Consider the following 12697-nt stretch of genomic DNA (forward strand, 5'->3'; position numbering starts at 1 on the left):
AAAACAACATCTTGCCTCCAAACTGTTAGAAAGTTGAAATAGTAGCATTCCAAATGGAGTCAGACAAAGAAAAATGTTGTCAAATGTAGAGTGAACTAATAAGCTGAGTGCTGGTGTCTCAGGTTTCTCTAATCCTAGCCACCCAGGGGGCTGAGATCTGATGATTGTGGTTTGAGGCCAGCTCACTCAGAAAAGTCCATGTGTGAGACTCTTATCTCCAATTAATAGGCTGGGAAGGTGGCTCAGTGGTAGAGCGCATGCCTTGCATGCCAGAGGCCCTGGGTTTGATTCCTCAGCACCACATAAGCAAAAAGAAAAAAGCCAAAAAGTGGTGCTGTGGCTCAAGTGGTAGAGCGCTAGCCTTGAGCTGAAGAGCTGAGGGACAGCGCCCAGGCCCAGAGTTCAGGCCCCATGACTGGACCCCCCCCAAAAAAATAGGCAAAAAGCCAGAAGTGGAGGTTTGGCTTAAATGGTATAGCACCAACCTTAGTGAGGAAAACAAGCAAGACCTTGAGTCCCTGAGCTTCAAGTTCCAGTACTCTGCCTTTTTCTTTCTTCCTTCCATCTCTCTCTCACTGCCTCCCTCCCTCCTTCTCTTTCTCTTCCAACCCCACCTATAGCAAGTTGCCTGGTTACAATGCATCTTGATCAGAGTCACCTCCTTGGTCAGTCTCCCTCCCGCTTCTCAAACCAGTCCTGTCAAATGTTTTTGATCCACTTTCACTCAAATATATAAAGTATTTTGCATCTATTTGTCCTCCTCCATCTCCATTCATTTACCTTTTTCACTAGTTCCTACATCCCAGCCAAGCCATGGTTTACCTTTCTAATGTTTATTTTTGTCCTTAAAGATATCTTTGGGCTGATGGAGTGACATAAATGACAGCATACACGATTTGGAGTTCAATTCCCAGCACTGCGTGTAATATTATATACAATGTATACGTAGTGTGTATATCTTCAGTCATGTCTGCAAACAATGTCGGAAATTCTTGAAGTTGCATCCCAGTAGCACCAACAAATAGTGCCTAATTTTTAGTAGTTCATTTTTCTATTAGTGACTTCCTCTAAGGATGTCACATTTCTTCCAAGTCAGATTTCCTGAAATCTCGTTATTATTTTGTTTAATTATGTTAGTTTAATTTTGTTTAATGATCACTTTGCATTTAATCACTGTACTATTCATTATTGCCCATCCTTGATGATCCCTGGTTCTGACCTTCAGTTCTGACCTTCAAGGGTAATTTCTGTGTGTTTGATCTGGGATAGAGGCCACTACGATGCTGTGCCCTATGAATACTGGTTGTATTCAAGGTGAGTATTTTAATCTTCTAAAAAACAATCTCCAGTATATTACCAATGTCCCACATATATTTTACATAGTACTCAAGGTGATTCTTAAGTTTTAATATGTTTCATGTAAAGCAAATATTGTCTTCAAGCCTATCTAAGAGGGCAGGAAAGACAGCTCATGTTTTTTTTTTTTTTTTTTTTTTTTAAATCCAGGCATTTTGGGTATCCTTATTTTTGGCCAGCTCCTGTGAAAACTAATTTAGAAGCAGGATGAAGATAGAAATTACTTTTATTTATTTTTCTGGACTTCTGTCATCTGTTTACTGTGTATACACAAGTCGCATTTTCCCCCACCAATCTTCTGTTAACATGTTGAAAAAGTCTTGACCATTTGAAATGAGCTGCCAAGGTGGAAACTATCTTAGCATATTTTTAATATTGTCTCAGGAGAAATGTTTTTCTGTATACTCCTCTACTCATCATTCCTTTGAGAGTAAACAACAGACTCCATTAGCCCATTTAGAAATAACTTTCCCAAGAAAATAAACACAGGAAGCCATGTGCCCAAGATTTTCTGGAGAAGCAGTGATGAAAATCTCTTTTGGCTTTGGCATTTTTTTGTTTCTCTTTTCTTGTTTTCTTTCCCTCCCTCCCTCCTTTCCTGCCCTCCTTCCTCCCTCCTTCCATCCTTCCCTCCCTCCCTCCCTTCCTTCCTTCCTTCCTTTCTCCTCTTTCTCTCCTTCTCTCTTCCTTTCCTTTCCTTCCTCCCCCCGCCCCCCCTTTCATTCTTTCTTGTTGGTCCTGGGGCTTGAACTCAGGGCATGGGGGCTATCCCTGAGCTGTTTTTTGCTTAAGGCTAGTGCTCTACTCCTTTCAGTCACTGCTACACTTCCCATTTTCTGGTGGTTAATTGGAGATAAGAGCCTCAAGGACTTTTCTGCTAGGGCCGGCTTTGAGCCATGATCCTCAAATCTTAGTCTCCTGATTAGCTAGGATTACAGGTGTGAGCCACCAGGGCCCAGCTGGGTTTGATATTTCTGAGTCCTGGTCATGAGGCTCAGCTGGAGCTTGGTACATACCGGTAACTTGATGTACTTGATTGAGACTCAGTTTATTTCAATGTATGGATCATTAATACCCACTATAAGGACTAAATAGCATAAACTATGGAAAGCCTAAAGTAGACTCTCATGAATAATCATAATGCTGTGCTTTATTTAAAGTCTTAGACAACCCCTTTAGAGTTTCAAGTTCTTTGCCTATTTAAAAAATCAAACAAACAGCCAACAACTACCATCACCACCATGCCCTGCCTTTGTTTGTTTGCCTTTTTAACCTCTTGTCTTCATGGCATCAGCACTATTGAGCCAGAATGGAAAACAGAGGGTTTCTGCTCTCTTTATTTAGTATGGGAGACTCCATGATTTCCTCTGTGTCTTGATGGCCCAAAGGTTTGTGGACTGGTACACGTTGCATGTTTGGAACTGGCTGAAAGGTTTGTGGACTGGGAGCATGTTGCCCATTTGGAACTAACTGGCTTAAGACTAGACGCTGCTGAAGAATTGCTCCTGAGTTCTAGTTCTGTTTCTATCACAGGCAGTTTCTTCCCTCCCACCCTAACTCCTCTTCCTTACCTGCAGGGTGGCACTGCTCATGCTCTTGTCACAGGAATGATTGCTTATGTACAGTTCCTAGAGGAGGAGGCTGAGGCCACAAACATACATGACCAAAAAATAAATTGAAGGAAAAACAACAATTCTTGTTCAAGTTTTAATCTTAATTTTATTTTACTAAATGATCAGGATGCCTTGTATCTACACTGATGGCTCAGAATTAAATACCTTAAAAAAAAAGAACCCTATGAATGTAGAATGAGATTCCAGAGTACTTTTTTTTGTCTCATAATTTGTCTTTTGGTGCCACTTTCAGAGAAAGAGTAAGGAACTGAAGTCGCAATATAGTTTACGTTTGCCTATGTCTTTTGTGAACCATGTGGGGCCAATTTCTTGGTCTTTTAAAAATTTGTTTTGGTTCCCTGAAAGTAAGAAGATTAGCAACTTCATTCTTCTGAGTATACTTCTCCCTCCACCCTTGTCCTGATGCAGGATTGTGAACAAGACAGAGCTGATGCCAAGGCCTGCTTCATGGGCTGTCCATTCTTAGTTATCTATGTGAAGAAAGTCTTGGCTCTCCAAACAAGGTCATGCCCCAGTTGGACAGCAGAAAGCACCTTTAGGAGTTTGCATCCTAGATTGGGTCCAAATGATTTTCAAGGAGAGACAGGTTAAAAGTGTGCATCTGACCAAAGGAATGGGACACTTTTCACTCACTTGTTAAGTCTGTTATGTTTCACTTGCTTCCTATGTTTTGAATAACCTGAAAGGCCTGCTTTCAAATGAGTCAGCGGCCTAGTGAATCCTGGGAGGAGCTTTTGTCTCATGAAGTTCTAGGGAAGAATGAACAGATAGCATCCCCATGGAATTCCTGAGCACACTTATCAGCTTATTTCTTAGGAGGCCCAAAGAAAAATAATATATATATGTATGTATACATACATACATGTGTATATACGTATATACATATATATGCACACACTTGGTTAAATGACAGAGGAAATAATGGTGCCTTTTGAAGGTGTGAGCCGGACCTCCCTGGCCTAAGGCCGTGACAGCAGTTGCTAAGTGGACTGGCATATTGGAGCTGCCCTGCTTGCTGTCACCGTTTCAGCAATTGTCACTGTCAAAATGTGGCACACTCATTATTCAGGTACAAAACTATAATTAAGGACATTGTCCAAGAAAGGGGGAGGGGAAGGAGACGCTTGAGGGAGTTGGAAGTGGGATAAAGAACAGTTCTCTTCTAGGTCACTAGTTCAAACTTCACCCATATTGGTAATGACTGACAGTCATTAATAGATGATGGCTGTTTGATGGCCTACATGAGTGGGTGCCCATATCAGAAAAGTCACCATTGTAATTGGCATTAATTGGCACTTCTGTTGGCAGCGTCAGCCGAGGGGCTGAAGATTGAATGGGCTATAGCGAGTGAATTATCCTCTCATCCTGAGAAGTGGGCCTCCCAGGGCCAAGATGAAGCACCTGTGCGGTGCATCTTGGGAAAGTGGCTGCTGTCCCAGCTGCTTGGGCTCGGTGCTCAGAGGACATCAGTGCGCAGGGCTGTCTGGCACCTCATTTGATAGGCATTGAATCGACTTAGATTCACTTTCACCGAGATGAACAAGAGGCCCACGGAAAGCCAAAGGGCCCCAAACCTGAGCTAATGAGGGGTACCGGATGCCATCACCCTCTCCTGCATCGTTTCTTGCTAACCCACACTAGAGAGCAGAGCCTCTTGCTCCATGACTTGTAGCCATGCTGTTTGTAGTCAGCTCTGCAGACAAAATACCAACAAGTAGCCATGGTCTTTTTGGAAATGCAAAAGCCAAAATCTTTCTTAATGTCTGCTATAAAACACTGCTGAACATACCACCATGTTGACTTTGTAGAGTTGAAAATTAAAGGTCCACTGTAATCTTTTTTTTTCTATTGATTTAAGGACCCAGTCGAATAATAATTTAGAGTGGACTTTTCATCTCTGCATAGACTCATGATTTGTAAGCTGTTTCTGGCAACTATCTTCACCATACCAATGAAATTTCTTTTTATTCATCTCAGTTTTTGGCACAACTCCCTCGTAATTAGCTTTTAGGTCAAAGTAACAAGTATTTAAGACTAAATTTCTGCGGATATCAACTCCTAGAGGACGTTCGGCAGCAGTGGTATTAGGCAGTATCTCTTTAGTGTTCTCCATTTCACATTGCACTAAAGTAAATGAGTGATTTTTTAAAAAAATCAAACGTTAGAAAGGTTATCCATTTATCTTTTAAATAGCTCTTGTTTTCCAGCTTCACAAAAGCAGATTGCTTAAAGCACAGCTTACCAAAAATAGAGAATGAAAAAAGAATAGCAAAATTGTAACGATTTTCTTTTCTTTACTGATTTCTATAAATACTGTTATGGGTAGGGACAGGAAGGAGAAACTGGAAGAGAGCTCAGGAGAGAGTGACACTGTCCAAAAAGAAATGTATTATTTACCTGACTTATTTAACTTTAACTCCTCTGTACATCACCTTTATAATAATAAGTTTTTAAAATGCTATAACTGAATTAAAGCCTTTTCAAAATGAGAACTTTCCCCCCCTTAATTAGAGTCATGCCTTAGAAAGTTTCTGTTTTTATTCAGCTAATTTTTATATAATTTTTAGATGGTTTAGACTTGGATTTCTTTGGCGTTTGTATGTTCTTTTAAGTTTTCTGCTTCAAAATCTAGTTAATTTGCTGGGTTTTCAAGCATTGCAAAAGAAATGTGGAAGTTTTACTATAGGTGGCGCTCTTGCATACGTCTTACTGTTAGAAAGGTCTATATAGAAAGAGTTTGGCAGGCAAGTTTAATGGAAGCTGCTTAATAGTATACATTATATATCATAAATTCTACTTAATGATTCTGCCCAGATAAAGAGCCATGAGCCCATTCCTCAATGATTGATATGCTTGTTTCAGCCAAATTACCACCATTTGGTATATTATGACTTTTATTAGCAATCCAAGAATTTTAACAAGTAGATCATGGCTCACCCACATTACAGTGTGAGTGAAATTCGGATCTGGCCATTTTCTTCCCAACTGCAGGAAAGACACCACTTACATTTCTCATTATAAAAATAAAAATAAAGGGGCTGGGAAGGTGGCTCAGTGGTATAGTGCTTGCCTTGCATGCATGAGGCCCTGGGTTCAATTCCTCAGCACCACATAAACAGAAAAAAGTTGGAAGTGGCACTTTGGCTCAAGTGGTAGAGCGCTAGCCTTGAGCTGAACTGCTGAGGGCCAGCGCCCAGGCCCAGAGTTCAGGCCCCACGACCGACCAAAAAATAAACAAATAAATAAAAGAAAAACTGGAAGACATGATTAAAGGAAGGTAGGCAAGTATGCTACTGAAAGCAGTCCCTCACTTACCAGAAGGCTCATCCATACGGGGTCCTCACACTGCCTCAAGGAGATGTGTACAATCAGTAATTGCCCAGTGATCTGACAAAAGCAGTATGTGATGGGGGGTACCCCACATTATGTATGCTGACATGTATTTCAGGTGAGGGGAGAACCCCAGAGAAGTTTAAAGTTGATGTAGGGGGTCTACACATGTACTGAAGGTGACAAGAGGAAAAGGAGAGGGAGGAAAGAGGGAGGGAAGGGACAGGTAGACTTCGCCATGAAGGCCAGAGTTGAAGGGTGTCCATCAGAACACCTTCTTCTTCCTAGTGTTTAAGCTTTCTCTTCCTAGGACCCATAGGTGGCGGCTGTTCTCCCTGAGAGGACCTCATATCAAGTTCCCATCTAGTTTGCAGCAAGTGTAGCTTGTTCATTGGTTAAATGTGCTTTGTGGCTTGGCCACACAAATATTCCCCTTAGAATGCATTTCTAAGAAGATGTGGAGGAAGGACATTCTTCCCATGTTGGTCAATCTTTTCATATGCTTTTGAAAAAGGTTGGGATAAGTTGATTTCTCTCATCCAGGCATATAGTGCCTTTGTATACTCACAGTGTACAAAACTTCTTTCTGTTTGACGTTTTATTACTGGGAGACAGAGAGAGAGGTCTTTGATTTTTCTAAAACCTTTACATAACACATTAAAAATAATCTTTGTTGATGATTTAGTGGCATGAACTAAGATTAGAACTTCAAAGCCAGCTGCAAACGAAATGCACTTATCCTTCTTGTGGTCCCTTTAAATATTTTAAAACGTCATTAAAAATGGCATTGCCATGTATTCATTTCTTCGTGCTCTCTATTTGTTTGTATGAAATGATAGCTCTTCACTGCACCCCTTTTAAGACCTTCACGTTTCCACTTAAAATAACAATTTATATTTCCATGAAACAAAACTCTCTCTGTACAGAGTGGAAGGTCACACGGCTCACCCATCATAATACTGTAATCTTTTAAGAAAATATTTTTATTATCTTTAAGGAGTTGTACAAAGGAGTTGTCATTCAACAAAGCAGTTTCCGAATGTAATGCATCTCGATCAGTGTCAACCCTTTCAACATTCCCCGTAATCTTTTAAGAAACAAAATAAGCAGTTGTATGCTCAACCTTGAGTTCAGGAGAAAACGCTCCCTTAATAATTGAAAGGATGTATCTAATACATCGGGCAATTCTGAACAGTTTTCTTTTTAAATATGTGAACTAGATTGCATCTCTTTCTTTGTCCCTCCCACTGATCAGAACAAACTGGGATTGATAGAATAATTCTAGGCTGCAACAAAGTTGCTCCCTGTGGAGAAAAGGGCAGAATGCCTGTTGTCCATTACAGCCAATAATTCAAGACATTCTGCTGTTGGCATCTTTCTTTTCCAGGGCAACCCTCTATCTGTGCAAGGGTCACCTTCCTCCCCATTTTTTTTTTTTTTTTTTTTTTTTTTTTGTGGTGCTAGGGATCAAATCCAGAGCTTTGTAAATGCTAGACAAGTATTCTACCTCTTGAGCCAGGACCACAGTCCTTTGGCTGTGACTTTGATCTGTCACAAGTTTTCTGTAGCTGCCTTCCAACCCCAATTCTCCTGTCACTTCCTCCTGAAAAGCTGGGATTAAAGGCATGTATCCTCTGTCAATATTCATATAGCAGGTTAGCTAGTTAGCTGGCAGATAACCGAAACTCTCAGACTCTTTATGGTTCTTAATAACTGTGTATGATTACTGAAAACTGTTTGAATTAGTTCTTGGACAATAATTAATTTTATTGATGCGCATGCTAAAAGCCTTAGAGTGGCTATATATTAATATGAATTTCATAGGTAATTTGTGAAAAATTTCCACTGCAAACTTCTTTCCTACTATACCAAATACTCTTCATACTTTTCCTATACATGTTCTGTTTTGTGAATTTTAGTTTCCTTTAAAGATGCTGTACAGAGAGGTGACAGTTACATCAGTAAGGTAATGAGTACACTTCTTTTCAGGAATTGTTAACCCCTCCTTTGTTGTTCTCCCACTATCCCTTTCCCACATTCTTTAATACTCTTTCACCTTAACAGAACCACATTTTGATCTTTGTATCAGATGGGAGAAAATATACGTAGAGATATGTCAGTGAGAACTGAGAAAACCACTTGCAGCACTGTATGGACTATAATTTGGAAATCATTGTTTTAAACCATTACATCTCTGCAAGGTGATCAAACTACATTTTCCCCTCACCATGAGCACAGAATATTTTATTCATCAGAGACTTTCCATTTAGTTTAGTAGCAAAGTGGTTTAACAGAGTTCTTGATTAGTATTAGGACACCCAACTTCTAGTCCTTACTTGGTCAAGAGTGCTATGTCAGCGAAATGTCTCATTGTCTCTTTTTGAAAAAAAAAATGGCGATAATAAACCTTGCCACCTGCCTGCCTCACAGCAATACTGAGAATACTAATGAGAGTCTCTTGAGAGATGTTGAAATCTGCAGAAGGAATATGCTATAGAAATACGCAGCATCAAGCCATATTTTAGAACTGAAAAAAGCTCTGAGAAAGCACTTGGGCTGATCCATTTGGTCTATAGGTGAAGAAGTCCAGGTCTAGAAAGGCTCACATGTGCACCCAAGGTCATAGGAGAGTCTGCACAAGTGTACAAGGAAGCCAGGCCCCCAGTTCTTCCCTTCAGAAGGAACATGGCCTAGTAGCAAAACAATTAAAAGCTGTACCTGCAACAAGGTAAAAGAAAGAATTTCCAATATTTCACCACAAAGACATGGTAAATGCTTGAGAAGATAGGCATGTTGAACTTATTGAAACATCTCACAATGTATATATGTGTGGAGACATCATATTGTACCTCATAAATAAGTGCAGTTTTTTTTTTTTTTCTGATGCTGGGGCTTGAACTTGGCCTGGGCACTGTCCATGAGCAGTTTTGCTCAAGGCGAGTACTGTCTGTACCACTTTTGCATGACAGTGCCACTTCCTCTCTCTGTGGTTAATTGGAAGATAAGAGTCTTACATATTTTCCTCCTCATGCTGACTTCTTTTTTTTTTAATTTAATTTAATTTTTTGTGAACATACTGTACAGAGGGGTTACAATTACATGGGCAGGATAATGCGTACATTTCTTATCAAGCATTGCAGCCTCCTCCTTTGTTTACCCTTCACATCCCTTCCCAGCTTCCCCCCCCATCCTCCTCCCCCCCCCCCCCCCCAACGTTGTAAAGCTCGTTTTCGACATGACAACTTGTACTTATTGTTGCAACAGGTCCACCTGTATCCTTAAACGACTTGTTTTTCCCCATCTCCTTCACAAGTTATACTGACATCAAATATAGTGAAAGCAGGGGTTATACAGTGGGAGAGGGACATACAAAGCAACAAAGAGATAATCTTATAAATGCGTTAGAAACAAGTACATGAAAGAAAAAAACATTAAAATACATAACTAAGGGTTCATTTTCCTCACATCACATTATCTGACCTTTTCCGCTTGACTCATACATATACTAGATATTGCAAATAAGGGAAACCATGGGACCTATGTTTCTTTGGGCCTGGCTTACTTCACTTAACATAATTTTTTCCAAGTTTTTCCATTTCCTAACAAATGGGGCAATGTCATTCTTTCTGATGGAGGCATAGAATTCCATCGTGTATATACACCACATTTTCTTGATCCATTCATCTACTGAGGGGCATCTGAGTTGGTTCCATATCTTAGCTATGGTAAATAATGCTGCAATAAACATAGTTGTGCTGGTAGCTTTAGTGTGGTCTACATAGTTGTGCTGGTAGCTTTAGTGTGGTCTTGTTTGTAAACATTTGGGTAAATGCCCAAAAGTGGGATTGCTGGGTCATAGGGGAGCTCTATGTGAAGTCTTTTGAGGAACCTCCATACTGCTTTCCAAAGTGGTTGAACAAGTTTACATTCCCACCAACAATGAAGGTTCCTTTCTGTCCACATCCCCTCCAGCATCTGTTGTTGTTAGAGTTCTTGATTTTTGCCATTCTAACTGGAGTGAGGTGGTATCTCAGTGTTGTTGTGATTTGCATTTCTTTTATGGCTAGGGATGTTGAGCATTTCTTCACGTGTCTATTGGCCATCCTTCTTTCTTCTTCAGAGAAGTTTCTCTTTAAGTCTTTCGCCCACTTATTTATTGGACAGTTGTTTCTTTGAGGATTTGTTGTTGGGGGATTTAATTTTTTGAGTTCCAAGTATATTGTAGATATGAGACCCTTGTCTGTTGTATGGCTAGTGAAGATCTTCTCCCAATCCGTGGGCTTTCTATTGATCTTGCTAGCTATGTCATTTGCCCTGCAGAAGTTCTGCAACTTCATGCAATCCCATTTGTCCAACCTTTCTTTGATTTGTTGTGTTTCCAGGTCTCTATTCAGAAAATTTCGGCCTGAGCCAAGGAGACCTAGGGTTTCTCCTATTCCATCCTGTAATGTTTTCAGAGTGTCTGCTTTGAGTTCAAGGTCTTTGATCCATTTGGAGTTGATTCTGGTGCAGCGTGATATATAAGGCTCTAGCTTTAGTTTTCTACAAGTAGTTAACCAATTTTGCCAGCACCATTTACTGAAGAGGTTGTCTTTCTTCCATTCTATTGTTTTAGCTCCCTTATCGAAGATTAGATGGCTATAGGTCTGTAGGTTCATTTCTGGGTTTTCAATTCTATTCCATTGGTCCTGAGGTCTGTTCTTATGCCAATACCAAGCTGTTTTGATTACTATGGCTTTATAGTAGAGTTTGAAATTTGGTACTGATATTCCTCCAGCAGTGTTCTTTCCATTGAGGAGCGTTTTTGCTATTCGGGGTCTTTTATTGTTCCATATGAATTTTTGGATTGCCTCTTCTATTTCCTTGAAGAATGAGGTTGGAATTTTGATAGGTATCGCGTTGAATTTGTAGATAGCCTTGGGAAGTATTGCCATTTTCACTATGTTAATCTTTCCAATCCAGGAACATCCTCTTGCTGACTTCTAACTGCAAACCTCAGATGTCAGTCTTCTGAGTAGCTGGGATTACAAGCGTGATCATAGCTACAGTTTTTATACACTAGTTAAAGATAAATATAAGAAAAAATAATAGTTCAGTTAAAGTCTCAGTTCCCGTTTCATTTCTGGGCATGTCGGGTTGTTCTTCAAGGGTGAATCCACTTGATCATTGTAATTTACCAAGGATTTTTCTCGCATCACAAGAATATTTCTTTTTTTGGCAATAGGGCTGACTCTACATGGGTGAATGATATTCTTATACCTATCCTTGGAGTAGGTGATACCTCAGTGATGGGTAGAAGATGCTGATTAACCCTTTCAGGGGACTGGAATAGGGACCATGGTTTCACCTGAAGTACATCCATGTGAGGACTTGGCATACTTAGACTCCTGTCTGTGGTTGGACTTCTTCAATCACTTTGAATGTTTCCTAGGGTAACTTGCCAAGAAGTATCAGCACCTCCCTGGGCCTTCCAGTGCCAATGACAGCCGAGAGCTGACAGACAGCCAAGACTCACTAGAACTGTTTACCCATACCCAGGTACAAACACTGGGGCCAGAATCTGCATCACTTGTCGTGTTGATGCTCTTAATTAGGTACTAATTAAATATTGTGGCTGGAAACTTCCTTTTTTGTGGTGCAGAAGGATAGTTTGAAGCAAATGTTGCATGATCGAAACCAGACTCTTCTGTTAAAATCATCAGGAATCTCCAGATGCCTTAATTAAGAGGGCCTTATCCAATATCAGCATATGCAGGTTGTAATAAGTGTGTTAACAGAGCATTTGGAAAGAAATCCTGGTTTTGGGCTCTGTCCATTCATTTTTCATCTACGTTTGTTTCTTAATTCAGGGATTTTTGAAGAAAGATATAAACTCTATTGATTTGCCAAGAGTAGTGGAGATTAGATTCTAAAAAAAAAATCACATTTTAGCAAATGTATAATATACTCTAAGGGAATGACTGGGTATTTTAATTTCATTTTCTTATCCTTTTATCTCTAATGGGTGATGATGGCCTTTAGCCCTTTATTAGCTTAGCAAAAGGAGATTCTCAGCTCAGGTCCAGCCTGAGTTTCTTTGGCAAGCCCAATGTGGCCCTGCTTCATGTCATGTGCCCTAGGCCAGCAAGTCCTGTGTTACTTACCAAAAGTCCCTCTAAGTAACATCTTTCTTGATTGGCTTAAAAATATCAACTGCCTGCCAGTTGCCAGTTACTGGGTGCTTGGCATGATGCTTCCCTAGTGCTTTTACAGCTTGAGTAACTCTAGTCTCTTCCTGTATATGCTTCAGTCATCAGTAGCCCTACACTGCAGTGCGCATTTGACAATTTAAACCCCTGCAACTTTGCCCATTGTCAGGATATTGTCAGTCAGAGCAT

This window comes from Dipodomys spectabilis, unplaced genomic scaffold (assembly GCF_019054845.1).
Source record: "Dipodomys spectabilis isolate Male_0828 unplaced genomic scaffold, ASM1905484v1 ptg000095l, whole genome shotgun sequence".
Taxonomy (NCBI): Eukaryota; Metazoa; Chordata; class Mammalia; order Rodentia; family Heteromyidae; genus Dipodomys; species Dipodomys spectabilis.